Here is an 18694-nt window from a genome sequence, read left to right as displayed (position 1 = left end):
TAAATTTAGTTGCTGGAAAAATGTCTCCCATTGCCCTAGCCTTTTCCTTCTACTTCCTGCTCCCTTGCCCTCATTATTGACTGAACAACAATGGCTCTGCACATTTACTGGGAGCCATTCATGCTTTGCCAGACCTTGTTAGAATGCATGTGAAAGTTAACTACCAGTGTGGCATAGCCAGGAAGCACATAGCTGGCTTCAGCAGGAGCTGAAGGTAAATTCAATTATTAATTTTTTATTTGGAAAATATTAAGTTTACCCACCTCAGTTCAACGAGGAATAAAGAAAGCAACAAGGGAAACTTTGGAGCAAATGGATTTAAGACTTTAAAACTAATATTTAAACATGAGGCTATGAGGACAAACAATAAATATACACTACAGATATGCTTACCTCTCATTTTCTTTTAAGCATATCATGAAATGTTTTCTAACTAAACAAACAGAGACTAGAAGGGAAGCTACATCTTTCCACTGAAAATCAGTATACTTTAAAATTTAGGATTAGTTAAGCAAATTCATAAGCCTCTGTCACTATTGCAACTTCAGAAAGAATGCAAGGAGAAGCCTTTTGCAACTGCATGTAACTCTCAGATCCAGAGAAATTAATTTTTGTCAGGTAAGAGAGGCATTTCCCAAAAAGGCTCATAATTTACATTTTTCAGTTAGGTACTTGGAGCTGAGCAAAATGAAGCTGGGGGGATGAGGGATGGGAAGACTATGCATACAGCACAGCACCCGTGGCCGTGTTATCCATTGCTCCATTTGAGCTAGTCTGCCTGGCAGACTATAAAATTTTCAAAGTCATTAGTATTATGTCCGTGCTATGACTAACTTAAGATTGGTTAAAAACAAGGGGAAATGTGTTTGGGTTTTTTGTTGGGGTTGTTTTGGGGTTTTTTGAGTTTTTTTGTGTGCGTGTGTTCTGATTTTGTTTTTTTGGTTTTTTGTTTTGTTTTTTTTTTTTTTGGTTTTTTTTTGTTTTTGTTTTTGTTTTTGTTTTGTTTTGTTTGGTTTTTTTTTGTTTTGTTTTTTGGTTTTTTTTTAGGAAATAAGTTCCCAGACTGTGGTGTAAATGCCATTAATTCTGTAAGATAGTACTACATGAATTAATATTTGTGCTAGCTACATGAACTTCTGTGAAATGTGGGGTGAGGTTTTTCACGCAGTTACTAATCTAAGTAACTCTGAGTGCAGCTCGGGCCGGTGCCTTGGTACAGCTGTTTGCAGGAGATCTGTGGGTATCTACCTGCCTGCCAAGAGAGGGGGCATTTGCTAAGGTTGCAAGGGAGTGATGTTTTCCTCTGGCAGTTTGGGGATAAAAAGGTGAAAGTGGAAAATTGGAGTACTGTGGGAGGCAGGAGGGAAGGAAAACCTGATCCTTGAGCCTGATCCGTGAGACGAAGCTACAAGATGTTGAAGTATTGCCAATGGTGGCAACTACTTGTTTCATCGAAGGAGAATGTGTGTTCTGTCAAAGGATATTTGTGATTTCCCTGAGCATCATAAAAACTGTATTTATATTTTCGTCTTTTAACAAAATAGTTGTCATTTATGTTGGAAAAATTTTATTTTTAAAGTATTTTACTTTGCTTGACTTTTTTCACCTTCAGGAAAGTAATACTCAAAGTTGCTTAGAGAAGGTATGAAGAAAGTCAATTGTCAAATACTGCTCTGAGTAATTCACCATTTGCCTTTCAAATGTAAAATCCAGCTTTCTGATTTTTTTGTGATTCATTTATGATCTATGACAGTCATCTCAAGACAACATTTTTGAGGTTGTTACATTGGCATCTTTCTTGTAATAAACATTTGTAGAGCAATTGAAATTTGGTAGAGGAGTGGTGCTTCAAAATATTGAAACTGTTTACTGTGGGATATGACAAAAGAATCCTTTCAGCCTCAACAGAGTGAAGTAAAAGCAAAGTGTTTTCAAACACATGTATTAGTTTTCTTAATTCCATTCTCTCTTCTGAGAGATTAGGCAAAATAGAGTTCAGGAGTGGCTTGTTTTCTCCCAATCCATTTATAAATTTTGGGTTTTCAGCAGTAGTGAAATGTGAGCTGTAGAATTGTAAAGATCTATTTCCAGAATCCAAGCAGAAGTGTAGCTGGTTCTACAAGCACCGAGATCCATGCAATACAATTTTGAGCTTATTTTCTTGATACTTAATCAGTTATCTATGTGTACTTCTGCACATAAAACATCAGATATACTTTTGGACAGAAACATTTCTATCAAACGTATTATTCAACTGAAATTTTTTTTTGACAAAAATATTAATAGATTAACATTTTCCATAAAGCTTTCTAATTCTATAGAAGAAGTTATTAAGAAATGTCTCTCTTTGCCTAGAAACAAAATACAGAAAGTGAGCATTTCATATAATGTAATGCAGTAAGTGGCACTTACAAGAAATGGTTTCTGTTGCTACCTGAACTGTATTTTCTATGATGGACACAACCCTGAACTCCTGTAATACACTTCCTCTCTTAGTGGAAGATATCTTAATTAGTAGCAAGATTAATTATTTGAAGTTTGGATGGTGAGAGGAAACTAAACTGAAGACTGCTGAAATTCTGAAGCAGTTTTTCCAGGTTGGAATATTTCTGACTGTAATTTCAATTCAATCAGAATAATAAAAAAAGAAATTTTGCTTGGGATCCATGTGGTTCAATAATGCTGCTATAAATGTGTTTTGAAATTACATCAATGCATTCCAGTCTGTCACACAGATAAGAAAAAATAAACTATGGAGCAAAAGAACGTTCTCTACTTTGTATGTATTTCCCTACAGGAAAACTAGTGACGTATAACATATGTGGTGGCTTATTAGGGAAAATCCCTTCCTCAGATCTGGCAGGTGGAAAGCTGAATATCTATGCATTTGTTTGCAATATTGGACAACAGCAAGGATAGTTAAACTCAAATCCTAATGGACCTGACAGAAAAGAACAGAAGGATTAATTATTTTAGTCTGCCTAATGCGCCTATGAGACTTGCTGTAAAACTTAATTAATTGTTCATGAGGCACTTTGACATCATCATATTAAATAAGTTTGAGACATATTAGTGGTAGTTTCCTCTCATAAAAGATACATTATAGTCTACTACTACATAATCTTTCTCAGTGAAATAAAGTAATAGTAAATTTGATTTTTATTGTTTCTTTTATACTGTAATTAATTTTTTAGATTATATATGTTCAGTACATAAGCAAGGAATTGCTTTGTAATTAATTACCATTGCTATTTCCAGAGATTAAAAAAAACTGGTACAGGAGTCATATGCTGAAGGAGAATACGTGCTAAAAGTTGAGTGAAACACATATCATTCAATACACAAGAATGATCAGCAGAGTGAAAACTGTTGTCTCAAGCATTTGTATATCAAGTTATAAACATTATTTGACTTCTCAGGAAGTTAAAGTATCAAAGAGTGTCTCTTCTTATACGTACAAAGATTCTTTTAAATGGATACACTCTAAAACACTTTAGCACAAGCTTGACTATTAAGTCAGCAGAAATACTGATATTTAGAAAAGTAAGAATGATTATGGGCAAATTTCTATGGAAATAATGGTACAATGCAGCAGCACTCACTGGGAATGAGAATGCAAGGGAACTGGGTCTGGGAATTGTGATGTAACACTAATACTTCTCTGGGTGCTAGCATTTTTGGACTTGGTGGTAAACAACCTGGAGATGCTTTAAGATCATGGGTTTTTTTCAGGCAGGATTTTTTGGGTTTGTGCTTCTCTGAAATTGCATTGGTTTTTTTTTTTTTTTTATTTCCAGCATGCAGGTGTTCATATATGTAGAAATGCAGTGTTCTTAACGCTTCACTTCTTCCAAACTTCTCTGTGAAAATGATTTCCTATCACTTTGTCTTCATACTGTTGTTCACATGTTGCATCAGTCTCCTGTCCCTTTTGCTCACCTCATATTTGATCTAAGAGAGAATCTAGGATTTCTCTATAATGAAAATGATAGGTATCCTCAGAGCTCAATTCATTCCATCTGCCTAAAATGTTTGGTGTAAAATGGGATTATACTGATGACTAGTTTGAACACACAAAATCAGTAAAGATCCATCCCTTTGGGAAATGTTTTTCCTTTGTGAAAGGTTTTCACAATTGAACACTATTTATTACTGTACAATATTAAGAGTAGCTACTGCATGACTTTTTAAGTGAAAGTAAAAGGAATCTTTCATTTTCACTAAATAATCAAAAGAAAAAAGGGTTAAATATGACATTCAATGCTAACATACAATTTTAATTTCTGGGAAGACTAAAACTTACTGTGAAGAACAACTGTTTTCACAATGCAATATATGAAAATATAACTATCAAGTATCTAATACAGATTTTACTGTAATTATGATCATTAACATTTATCAGGTAAATGTAGATAATTCTTTAAAGTCTTCTTTTTCTATGATAGCCCGTAAATTTAAATAATCAATAACATAGATCTTTGTACTTAAATCATATGATAAATTTGGCCCTTTCCCATTACTGAATGCGCACAAGTTCTACCTGTTTAGATTTGGCACTTCATAGTTTTCAGCAGTCTGCCACCTATGATACAACTTGTCTTTACCTGCTTTTGGTTAAGTTGTCAGTCAAAATTACTGAAATCTCTTAGAGTCATAGATTCATAGAATCATAGAATGGTTTGCATTGGAAGGAACCTTTACAAGTCATCTAGCCCAACATCCCTAGTAATGAGCAGGGACATCTTCAACTAGATTAGGTTGCTCAGAGCTCTTTTGCAGTGATAAAGCTTCTGTTTCCCAAAAGAATGATGGGCAGTGTCTGAAAACCTTTTGAAGTTTATGATGTCTAGAGATGAGGCAGGACAAAGAGAGCATGCAAATTCTAATGGTTAGGAATAAAAAATAATACATGTTTTTCTTGTAGTGAAAGGTAGCATTGCTTTGTTCATAGACACAACTGGGAAACAAAATCAGGAAACAATTGTGTTTGAGTTGATATGTAGAAATTGTCTCAAATGACCATATAACTAAAGTTTAATCATACTACCTTTGGAATAAATAGACTAGAACTCATTCTTACTGACAGACATCTTTTTTTTTTGGTAAAGAATCTTCCATTTGCTTTACAGATTTTCTAGGTGGCAGGAAGGGTCAAATTTAGCTGTACTGAAGACAGCTCACCTCTCTCTTAACCACTGTGGTGCTTTTTGCAAGTATATAGCAAGCTTCAACAGGAATTTTACATCATTAAGTATTACTGAGTCTTTGTTTGTTTGTTTTATGAGTCAATGGAAATAATGCGCAATCATAAAATGTAAAAATTTTAAGTATAAATTGTGTGGGTTGGTGTTTAAATTTTATATTTTACTCCTCTTTATTTAAAAAAAATTGTTTTCATGAGGATGGTAGAACTGACAAAAGATCTAATGTTCTCAAGCTAGGAAATCTTCAGGGTTGTCAAGGATTATCGTCTTCTTCCCTACACTGGAACAACTTTAACAATGGAGTTATGCAATAAAGCACCCCAGAAGGGTGTGATGTTTCTTTTGAGTTTATGCCTATGGTCTGAGTTCCATGTCCACTTCATAGTCATGAGGATTCCCAAATTTTCAGAGGAAAAGTCTGCTGTCAGCTTTATGCATGGCACACATATTTTCACTGGTCATATAAAACCAAGCAGCAATAGGTGATAAGGAAGCTATGGATTTTTTGAAACTCTTGATCTAGGTTTTAGAAAGTGATAATGGTGGTTGCCTTTAGATATGAGATAAATCCTCATTATTTACTTGCAACAGTGTGATGCCACACATTACTTCATGGAAATAGAGAAGGAGTCTTGTTTGGTAAGATTATAATTTTCAGACTCTAGTGGACTTTTTTTCAGACCTTCATGCCAACCATCTGTTAAAGCATCTCTGCAGAACTAACCATCTGGTAAGTATTAAATCTTTTCTAGTGCTATGCTTGTGTATATTTTTTCAGGAATATTTAAGTTTTCTGTTTCAGCTGATATCGTACCAACAAATATGAATAAGTGCATTATTCTTATCATTAAAACTCTTGCAGTATGCATACTCCAGATGGGTAACTTTTAGTACATTAGTCACCACTCACAGGCAAATGGCCCATCAGAACATTAGTGGGTTATCCATTATCTAATTCAAAATATAAACTGTATTTCTATTATCTTGTGATTTCATAACTCAGGATTAATGGGTAGGTAATAGCCTTTTCCTGCATTCTGCTCACAGTGTTAGAGGTAATTTAATAATGTTTACTTCTCTTGCAGTCGTTATGTATAGAAAACTTGTAAACTGAAAAATAAAATTGACTTATACATCAAACTGTAAAAAACCCAAGTCTTGTGCATTAAAAAAAGACTGCTATATAATCTCATTTGTGCCATTGGCAAATATACTGTATTATCTGTATTGAACTTGTTATGGCTTTTGCAGTGGGTGGTACTATAATGAACAAGTTTATTGATGTGCTAGCTGGATGACTGCAGAATTATTTGTTGTCATAGATTTTTATGGTACCTTCAAATATAATTATCATTTGTAGTTAGCAAGAAAAATAAGCATAATGATTCTGTGCTGTAAAAAATTACCAAAAAATTTATCAGTTTAGTCAGATTAGTATTTTATTTCTTTGAAGCATAACAACAGTATACTGTAAAATACATTATTTTCTAAAACTATGAATAATCAGTGAAGCACAATAAATGTAGGAAACCACTAATTTTAATCAAGCGTTTGCCATAATGAAAAATACTATAGAAAGTGGAAAACTCTGACAATTCAAAAGTAGAACTCTGATGACTGAGGTAAACTGAGGCACAATAATTGAGAGAATTAAATAGTGAAATTATAAGCAAGGTATTCTCAAGAATATTTAACTCAATTTATTTGCTGTGTTCTGTGAGAGTCACTTATATTTCCTGTAGGGAGAGTTCATGTCACATTAAGTTCTAAGCCTTCAATGTGGGTAACCAGGTGAGTGTGCTGAGGTTCATTATTGTATCTATGGTTAAGTATTTTAGAATTTAATGTATTTTTAAATTATTATTTTTTTACAGGTAGACTGGTGTGCCTACTGTAGGCATTCTACTCACCTTTACATCTGTAGGATCTTTTCTTAGTTTGAATTATAGATTTTAGGATTTATTTCTCTTAATAATTTTTAACGTTAGAAAGATAAGCAACAGACAAATGGAAATCTACCTATGCATCTTTCCTCATATTGCTTATATCATTAACAGTATGACAACACTCTTAGTATTTCTGCTTTAGATCACATGTGAGTATTGTGAATATTCAGGTTCTTAAAGGGAAGCAAAAGTTCATATGGTTAATGAAGTGCAATAATATAAAATGTTATAGTCTATTTCTATAGCATTAAAAGTACTCAGTACTTTTGCTATTTTTAGTGAAAATTGTTTAACCTCTGTAGCAATGTACAGCATAAGAAAATTGGGACCCAGTAAGAGTAATTGTGAAGAAAAAGTGGTGTAACTTTCTTAAATGCAGAAAGGCTTATCAGTCTTAGGAATTGAATAAAGCTAAAGAAAGACTAAGATAAAATAAGGACAGGGCATACTTATATAGTAAAACACTTAAACTTCCTCAAGTCTCTTTTACTAGTTACTCATGTTTTTCTAGCTAAAGTCTTAGGCTTTTCTCTCATCATGGAAATTCAGTTTGTTTGCAAAGATATCAATGATATTTCACTTATTGTTTCTCCAGTCTCCAATATAAGCCTTTAAACTGAATGATTGCAGACATAAAATCATAGAATCATCTAGGTTGCAAGAGACCTTTAGGATCCAGTCCAACCATTCACCCAGCACTGCCACTGTAACCCCTAAACCACATCACCCAGAGCCAGATCCAGACACCTCTTAAACACTTCCAGGGATGCTTGACTCCACCACCTTCCTGGGCAACCTATTCCAATGCCGGACCACCCTAACAGTGAAAAAACATTTTCTAATACCTAAGCTGAATCTCCCTCATCTCAGCTGAAGGCCATTTCCTCTGGTCCTCTCATTGCAGGCCTGGTAGAAGAGACCAGCCCTCATCTCACTCCACCCTCCTTTCTGGCAGTTGTGGGGAGTAAGGAGGTCTCCCTGAGCCTTCTCTTCCTGAGAAGCTCTCTCAGCCTTTCCTCATAAGACGTGGTATCTAAACCTTTCATGAGCCTTGTTGCCCTTCTTGCAGAGAAATTGAATTATATATTTTTTTCAGAGACTCATGCTATGAAAACACATGCTGGAATGATTACTAAGCAACTGTTGCACAAGGTTATGTATGAGTGGTGCCTCTAACATTCTACATTAAACCCAAGCTGAGTGTTTAATGAACTATGATTTTTGGAGTGTCTTGCAACTATCAGGCAAATGTCTCATTTAGGTCTCCACAGTTCAGTTGTTAGATAACTGCATCTTTTGTGGTGCCACGTGCTAGATCCCTACAGTGAGGTTGTGTGTGCTGAATCTGCTTGATGAAAAGCAGAAGCCTTCCCTCTTGGTCATAACTTTTGCTCTACTGATTGCCAAGGCAAGTGGATGTAGTTCCCATGCCACGTGTATGGATGTACTGTGAATATACTCACAGGATGGCTGTCTGGCTGTTTGGGAAAGTGTTCAGAATAACTGTTCAGATACTCTCAAAGAACAGAGTCAATTCATCTTACCAACACTGTGAATGCAGAAATATAGCAGTGGGTAAGAAGGAGTTCCTTGGTTAAAAACCCTCACACACTTACTGAGTTACTGTAAGAGAAAAAACCCCAAACTTGTAAATTATAATCGTGATTAATTAACTTACTGCCTGTTACTTAGTGTCCAGAAGAGGAGAGAATGAAGGGACAAGAGACATTTTCAATGCCATGAGACAAAATTGCCATGTTTTCATGCTGGCCAAGCACCTTTCATTTTAAGCGCTATCCGAAGTTGACACCAGTGGAAGAAAACAAAAACTCAGCCTGTAATGTGCTAGATGTCAAAGCAGCTGAAAATCAAAGAAATAAATTCACTGGCCTATCTTAGCTGCATTATAGCTCTCTAGTGATAGAAAAGGGCACACATGGGTCCAATGCCTTTGTCAGTTTTGCTTTGGTTTGCTGTCAGTTGCTTTATTTCCAAGGAATGCAAAGAATTTACAGAGAAGTGATAAGTACATCACTAGATCTGTAAACATCTGCATACTTTAATATAAGAGTTGGATACCAGAATGATATTGATGCAGGAAGAAGAGCTGCATGGAGACTGTGGGACATGAACTGTGCGATACATTAGTAGATATTGGTAATGGAATGAGAGGAGGATGGCTTCTCTCCTTGCTGCTAAATCTTTTGTGGACATGCAGTCAGAATGACAGAGGTATCTTTGAAAGTGAAAAAGACTTGATGGAGCTTTCTTTGTAGGCTATCACTAGATAGACTGGCAGCCGAAATGTGAAATTTGAAATGTGAAAATAAATCAAAGACCGGTCCAAATTCATTCAGGTCCATAAAACCTAAAATTGGAGTCAGGTTTGTGAATTCTCCTCAGCCCTCACCTCTCATTTTATTGGAGTAGAGGTAAGGATGAGAATGGTATCGACAGTCCAAAAAGGGCTATGGCATAACAACACCAAATAGTTTGGTAGGTGCTCCCAGTATGCTAGAAGGAGATGTTGTACCCTTGGTCAATTGGTTTAAACTATTTCTAGAGAACACACAGAGTGGACCATAATGATTCATGGTTTGTCTTTCATTGTTTAGTCTCAGAGAGTAAACTCTACCTTGCTCTTTAGTATGTTTCTACTTCAATTTTAGCATTGTGGCTTTTCTTTTAATTAGTTACATAATTAGAAATTTCTAGAGCATGGGGAAACATTGAGGGCATTTGATTTATTTAAAGCTAGAGAAGACAGCAGAAAATTAAGACAAATAAAGAAGGCTGGTTCAAAGAGAAATTTGATAATCTATTCACTATGCCCAGGACTAGAAATAAAGGGCTTAAACTGCAGAAAGGAAAAATATTTGGCAGAAGTTTCTAGAAGTTGTCAGTGAAACTGAATGCTGAAACTGGCTGTCCAGAAGGCCTGAGGGGTCTCCAGTGATGCCTTAAGAGGCCTCTTAGAAACAGAGACTAGAAAGGAGTAAAGGAATAAAGGTAGGTATTTATTCGAAAGGCCTTCAAAGGCACCCCCTGGGGAGCCAGAGGCTACTGCCAAGATGGACCCCAAGATGGATGACAGGTCATGAGTTCTTCACTCTTTTATAGGTTTCATTCATTTGCATATTAGGGTTAATTTTCTAATTAAAGCTTCAGTTTAATGATGTAATTTTCCCTCTGCTTGCCCCCATTAGAGGCTTTTTGGTTTATACTTTTTGGGCCTAGGACAGTCTGGGTGTCCTTGGAGAGCAGGCCTGGAGAGGCTTTGTTATGTCTACCTAGCATGAGAGAGCAGAAATTAACAGGCTACAAGAAACTTCAGAGTTACACAATAAGCAGTACAGAATTTGAAAAATATAAAAGTTAAAACCTAAGGCATCACCAGAACTGAAGATATTAAAGAAAAGTTATTTTGTGAACACAATCAAATGAACTTCTGTGATATTTTTCAGTTTTCCTACGATTCTATGATTTTATGCTATTGAATGGTACTAAGAAACCGTCTATGGCATGATGCAACAGGGAAAACAGGAGAGAGACACAACTGTAAAAACTATGGGATGCTAAGCCACTGACATTTATGGCTGTCACTGAGTTGAAAGTTCAAATTATTTTCTATTCAAAGAAACAGGAAAAACTGAATGTATGTTCTCCAGATTAACAAGACAATGATATCGTCCTGATTGTACTGTTATTTCTTAAGACTAATTTTGCTACAAGCCTAATCTAATTGACATTTTGCCATTCCTAAACCCCTAAATATGAAAATACTTATCTCAATGCAATCTTGAAATTTGCATTTACATTTCTATAGATGTATAAATTTTAAAATTTCATTGGCCTGACCTGAAACCAAGAAAAGGAAACCTTTATATTTAATGACTTGTGTTATACAACTCCGGTGTTTTGCTATTTACAGTTTTGTTGTCAAAAAAAATTATCTCGACCTCTGTGCCCAATTAGGAGGTTTTTTTTTTTTTAAGACTAGTTAATGTGAGCACTATTCCAAGTTTGAACTTATGCAAGACATCTGCTACGTCCACATTCTCTGCTTGTATCAATTAAGTCTCTCAAAACCAGGCACGCCCATCTGCACTTTTTTCCTAGTTCAGTCACAGCAAAAGCAGCTCTCTTCTCAATATTCAAGCCTGGTTCTATTCACGTATACCTGAAACTTGAGCGTGGTAAAAGTTTTGTAGTGAACTTGTTGAGCTTTTGATAGGATACCCTTCCTTCTCGAACCAGGGTAAGAGAGCAGAGGAGGCTGCTGTTCTGCTAAGTTCTTTATTTCATAGCCTCATAGCTTTCTTGAAGGCAGAGTTCGAAGGGGATTACACGATAAAGCCAAGCAGCAACAGCAAACAGCAGGCAGAAAACAGCTTCTTCTTCTAATTTTAGTTTCTTCTTGATGCTCTATGTTTTTTCTTACAGAAGTGTGGATTGTATTTGTTAACTGACCAATAAGATTAACACACGATTCCAGTTTTCCTTTTCTTAACCTATCCTGGTCTAATTCTAACAGTTGTAGGTCTTACACAAGTGTTACACAGGTATTACACAGATTTGTGTATACAGTTTCTATCAGCTCTTATTGTTTGTGTGAACACTCTATCTAAAAAATGTGAGCAGTATAATTCTATCTATATTTTGTCTAAAGTAAAGAATTCTGTGAAAAGGTAACACTGCTGCAGTAAAAACTGTGTTTAAGGTCTCTACTGCAGCTTTTTAATGTTTAGGGCACTTAGCATATATTTCTACTAAAAGTTAAAAATCTATATTTCTATTTCACTTTGGTGTGACTTCATGTGTCTCAGCTTGTCCAAAGGTTTTAATTCAACCCCTGTGCTTTGGCTTCCCTCTGGGCCTGAGTCCAGAGAAGCTTTCACTCCAACAGTTCTATTCACATATACCTGAGACTTCATCTGTGTTGCATCAAATTCTCATTCACTCATGAATTCATCACCTTGGTGGCATTACTTGTTCTTCTTCAGTTATCCTTGAGTAGCGCTTTGTGATCATGATGATTGATAAGTCTCTTGGATCAATGCTATGAAATTTTTACCACAGATTTTGTAATACATATTTTAATGATGGATATGTCTGGATCCTGACGCATAGTAATGATATGTTTTGAAGCCCTATTTTGAGATCATTATCCTTCTGATCTTTGAAGGTCTGATTATAAAGGACTCTTATTTCCATGACAAATAGGTGCTAAATTATTCCTGGCTTCCTTTACTCATAGTATCCACTCCATGCAATTCAGGATGAATGAACAAGAGATTTACTAGTTATTACCAGTGTTCTTGCTCATAGAATTACAGGCAAGTAGCATAAAAGCAAGGGTAATTTTCTGGAGGAAAGAACACCAGACAGTGGGGAGCAGGTAAGAGAACACTGATACTTCTGTTTGGAGCTCTGAAAATGAAAGTTTCTCTGAGGTTAGTGGTTGGGAGGGGGTAGGATAGTTGAGGTCAGGTTCTGTGTCTTAAAGCAATTTCTCTTGGAGCATGCAACTATCATTCTTGGAGTATACAACTTTTGACTGATGGAGGTGCTGCATTTATCTGTGCCTGACCTGGCCCATCTTAAGTTTTGCTGGATGGAAGTCCACATCTTTTGTGCAGACTGTCAAACGTGGATACCTACCCAAAAAGAGAAATATGTTAGTTCCATAATAAAAATCTCATGTTTTACTGAAATACACTAGGAAAGTCGAAACATCTCCAATAAAATAAAGACCCTTCATTTCAGAATATCAAATAAATAAATGACATGATTTTGTGCCACAGATTTTCCTTGCTTATATGCAAAAACAGTATTTCAAAGACATTTAGATCTCTTTAAAAACCCATAGTTTTTGGCTTCTTCTTTCTTATTATTTATCTGTTTGAAATCTTGAAGTGCAGGCATGTCCCTCAGGTGATAAATAAATATATAAACATCTCTGAGTGTAGTCTGCATTAAATAATTGGGGTTTTTTTCATCGCAGAAGACCTTACTAATGTGTTCTTGCCTCCGATCAAACTGTTCATGTGCTTAAGCATTCCTAGATCAGGGCTGATAGAATTACTCCCTGTTTCAAGACACTGCAACGGCTTACAAAATATGTGAATTGACCACTGATTGTATTAAATGTATATGCATAAGTACAATTTGCTTTTCATCAAGCAATCACCAAGGTTCCTTAATAGCTTTATGTAATGGAATTGATCAAAATCCTTTATCAGAACCTTCTTCAGTTAGTGAATGTTAATGGAGCGCTTTGAAAATAGAAAATGGAGTATAAGTGTTAGCTACCATAGTTATATAAAAAAGTCCTTTTATAAATCATTTTGCCAATGGTTTAATTTCAAATGTTTATTTTATTACAAACGTTTAGGAAAGTATTATTTACATACAAAATGCTCAGGATTATAACTTGTCTGAATGAAGAAATAAAATAAAGAAAACAAGTTTAAAAATGGAATAATAAGTACTTCATAGCTAAAACATCTTCTTATTTTTATTCCATTAATTCCTTTGTGGGCCTGGTTTTATTCCCTCCTGTCTTGGATTCTTGAGCCTTTGCTAGGCTGCACAATAGCTCTTTTAGTCAATTGAGTTAATGTGTTTTCTCTCTCTCAGTGTATATAGGCCAACTAAACACAACTGGCTATTTCTACTTCAGGTTTAAAACAGCACCTAATTTTTAATCTACTCTTTAAACTTATTGTCTTCACAATATTTTGTTTTCTGACTCAAAAGGATTAGTACGACATAACTTCTTTGAATGCTTATATTTGGGCATTTCTCTACTTAGAGAGGAGATATTATCACTTCATGTCTTTTCTAAAATTAATTTGGCTCACTGCCAAAATGTCTCTCTCTTAATTAGCCTGAATCTTTGATGAGATAGTGGATAGAATATTATACGTATACACAAAAATGAATATTGTTCTTTATAATTGGCCACAATTGCACTACCATATCATTTGGCATGGTGTGGTTCTACATTTTTAGGGTTCTTAAATGATTCCTTGGTTTATCATGTAGATGAGATAAAAACATAATTTCCGAAACGATGAATAGTTTTCAATAGTGTAACAACCGTAAATGATTTTGTTTGCATAATCATCTGGTGGCATCTCTACACATAAGATTATTCAGATTGATGTCTCTCAAAATTAATCTCTGTTAATTTGTGGGGGGTGTCAAGGGCATTTATCTCACCTGGGCAAGATGAAATTTCAGATAAATCAAAATTCTTACTGGACTTAACAGTGAGTGGGTAAGTAAATAAGATTGAATGGGTTTCTCAGACCAGAAAATTTCTTCTTTAGACCTACAGAGAGAAAAAAGAAGAAAGGGTCATCACATTTTCTCTTCTTGCTGCTACCCTGCTAACCAGAGTTACACATTTCCAGAGCAGTGGGGCCGGAGGCTACTACCTTCTCAGATACCCTCAATTCAGGTGCTTGTGGGATCACTTTAGTCCATACAAATCAGATTAGCATGCATATATTATTTAAATTTTTTAAGCAGTCCTGGTTTGTTTTGAATAAAAAGTCCTGGGGAATACTCACATGGTAGGTCAGAGAGACAACACTTGCCTCTGGGCCTGGTGACAGTAATTTTCAGCCAGTGTAACCACAGCTGGAAAAAGATTGTCACTATGCTAATGATATGACTGTAAAGACTTAGCTCTAGGTTAGCCTAATGCATAAATGCATTCATGTGTACAGATTAAATTCCTTGTTAAATCCGTCCATGGTTAGGCCTTAGGCTGTGACTAGGACTTGCAGTGTCAAAAATTTACAGTGTAACATCCTAACTGGAACTGCAGTGGTCATAGACAATTAATTTGGCACAAATCTTCTCACAGGTATTTTTGGCCAATATCTCTCAACTCTGATGAGCACAGATTTATTAAAGAAGGGTAGGGAAAACAAAAAGCTACAAAAAGGAAGAACTTTCTAAAAATGCTGACTGCCACAGTGTATCTTCCTGTGTTAAGTGATGTGGCTGCAGTCATGTAGCTGCTCAGCCTCTTTATTCAAAGCAGGAAAGTGTTTGCTTTAATTTGTTATGACAGTGGTAGCTTATAGATGTTACAATATTTAAACATGCTTGCTTCCTAGATAAGTAGAGTATTATTGCTCATTTAGTGGACTAAATTCCTAAAGTGTTTTAGTCTATTCAGTCATTAATTTACCCTGTAGAAAGCCGTGATGCTTTTTGCTGTATTGTAAAGGCCAGATCTAAAAGCATTTATGTTCTAAACTGAAAACACCCACCAAGGTAAAGCTGTCACTCTGAAAAATCCTGCTTAGCTACCATGTAAAGACAAACCATACTTTATAGGAAGTCTTTATGCTTCTCATGTGAGCAGAACTGCATCTTTATGAATCTTTGAAAATGTCCTGGTTTCAAGTGGCTTGATCTCTATTTTATGACTAGGTCCAGCCAGGAGGTTGAATTTCAGTATTTCACTTCAGTCCCTTGAGAAACTTCAGCCTAGATGGTATTCTCAGATGAAGTGACAGAACTAAGCTGTAAGGCTGTAGAGTTTCATTGATACTTTCCTAAAAAGAACAGAAAGAGGAGGAGGCTGTGGGTGTATTTTCTAAAATACTTTGTAACAGAATATTTTCTGAGGAAAGTAGGAGGCCCAGGTTCAGACTTCCTTTTCTGTTGGAATTAATTCAAACTCACATCTCCAATGAATTTACCCTAATTAGTCAGATTTTGAGCAGAGAAGTCATGAAATGGAAGCCTGAATACCTATAGAATCAAAAGCGAAAAGCAGGGGTTTTAGTGCTGAGTAATATAAAACCACAGTCTGGTCATCTCTTTTTTCATTATGGGAGGACAAGTCAGTAGCAGAGGGTCTACCATTCTAGAAAAGAGATGCCAAATAAAATTGATTGACTAGAAATGAAAGCTAGATTATTCAGGAAAGAATTTAGGCTCAATGCACAGAGTGAAGTAGTAACCTCTGGAATAAAATTATTTAAGGACAGAATATTAGGTCTGTAAATCAAAATCTGTGTGTTTCGAAAGAGAAAGAGCAAGCTGTATGTTATATTGGTTTTTGGAGGATGGCCTTCTTAGGTTTGAATACATGAATATTCAAATTTTCCTTAAAAGTTATATGAGCTTATATGCAGAGTGCAGACAGCAGAAGTGACGACTCAATACTTCTCAAGAAGCTAAAACAAAATACTGGCCTACTGAGTAGTGCTATATTCCATCTCCCCTTTCACAGCTCTAAAGCACAGCTTCTTCACAAAGTTCAGAGTGTTTTCGACTATTTTCTTTCTAATGAGCAAATATTTTATTGAAATATTCAGTCTGGCACAAGAGCTGATGTTGATCAGTACTCTGCACTGTACATTATGTAAGGCAAATCAGTACTGTTTTTTCTAGGATGGGTTTTTTGTCAGCTTTTCCTGAATTTCTGAAACTGTGTTGCTTCTGCAAACAGCTCTCCTGAGCTGTTTTCTAGACTTTCTGAGCACAATAGTAAGTGGTACTTCGGTAACTCTTCTACCACCAAAATGCCTTTCATGGAACTGTTAATTTACTTGATTGATCCAGAGCTGTGTTGTTGTTAAAAATTTTAATGATTGTGATAAAAATGTAGCTTCCACATATTTTGATTAATTGAATTGTACTCACTTACTGCTTTAATTAGATATTTGACAAAAAGAAGATCTCAGTGTTGCTTATGGAGTTACTTACATTGCCATGCCATTATTTTACAGAACATTTATATGGACTGCTTTCTATCACCCCAATTCTGCAGGAGAAAAATTGGATTATTGCCATCAAAACCTCAGTGGTGCTAGATTGGATCCTTCATTGTATTTACTTGAGTGGTATTGATCTTTCAGTTTCTATTTCATTAGCTAGAACTCCTTATTCATGGAAGCTCTGAATTTTATGATAAGCCTAATATAGAACTCATTGACTTGTTATTATTTTGTGAGCAAGAATCTTTTTGTTATTTTTAAAATACCCCAAAGTGAGACAGAGAGAGGAAAAGAAATTAACAATCACAGCAACAGATCTAAGTAACATAAAAGCAAAGTTTTTCAATGCATAATCATCCATTTGTCATCCGCAATGCCACTGGAGATTCATGTTAATTATGCTCATTCATCTGAACCAGCCACAGGGGAAGTTCTCTAAACAGCTTAAGGCAGTCTGGCTACAGAAGACACTCCTTCTACTCCTGTCTGCACATTGTGTTGCTCACTTGCTCACTGCTATTTGAGCAGTCAAGAGACTAACACCTGCAAAATCAAATGGTAAACTAAAGGTAGTAGCATATATATACACATATATAAAATATATGTGCCTTAAAAATGTCAGGATCTTAAGGTGCTTCAATTTGCAAGGTCTGAGATAGAAATAATCTATAATTTTAAATAAACACTAACATTCATATAGAAACAAACATTAAAGGAATTTTAAAGCTGTACTGTCAAATGCTCAGAACTTAGCAAGTGACAGGTTTCTAATTCTCAATTTCTCCCCGCTGACCAAAGCAAAATAAGGTATAATCTTTTATTACCATGTTATATTTTTCTTCATAAAAGTCTCTGCTCACATGAGTGCTTAGTGTGACCATTATTTTTATATGGACAAAACTGCACCTTCTTTCTGGTTAAAATGAATGAACTCATTTCCTGAAATTTTACTTATAATTCTCAATGTAATTACATATATACATGATATGGCAAACATCATCCTCACACCTAGTAAAGCTGTAGCCAAATGGATGCAAGATTTCAGGAAAAAACAAAACCACTGAGCAATCTCTAGAATTAGATCTAGATTAGATGACCATGTGAATACTTAGAGATTTGTGGTAAAAGATACTTGTAATGAAACCTTCAGTTATTCCTTTTCTTCTGTGTGTGTTTGTGATGCATATGTTAGTCAGAGAGCAAGATCTAAATAAATTGTAAGGAGTAACTCCTGAGTCATCTTGCTGCAACAAATGCAAGTTTAATCCTGCAAGAAAGGGTATCAAATCCTCATTTGTCTTGTTATAAAATATAATATTCAAAGGAGTCACATCAGATAAGACAAATTAATTCAAACTCCTTCATCTGAGAAAATCCACCATCAGCTAAACTACTGTAAACAATGACTTACAATGCTGAAGAAAAAGAAAATCATAAGGTTTGGCTTATTGTACTGAGAATTGTCAATCCAATATTGATTTTACTTAAAGAAGTAGTACAAAATATATTGTCTAAAGAAAAATGTGTCTTAAAATGTTTTTTCACATGCCTGACAGATTGTCTTTGATCTTCCCAATAAAACTGTCCTCACATTAGAGCTGACATCTCGCCTTGCAAATCAAGGAGTTAATCCACAAAAAAAGGTGCCTTTTCTGGCTCATGAAAGATAGTTATGAAAAAGAACCACTGCTGAAATGTTACTAAGTCACATGGTGCTCTGGAAGAGAAACCTCAATATTTTGTGAGACAAAGGTAAACCAGTCTCCAGGAGACAGGGCAGATACCTGCCTGCACTGAC

Source organism: Corvus cornix, chromosome 3 (genome assembly GCF_000738735.6).
Source record: "Corvus cornix cornix isolate S_Up_H32 chromosome 3, ASM73873v5, whole genome shotgun sequence".
In the NCBI taxonomy this organism is placed as follows: Eukaryota; Metazoa; Chordata; class Aves; order Passeriformes; family Corvidae; genus Corvus; species Corvus cornix.
Note: the sequence above shows the minus strand (reverse complement) of the source record.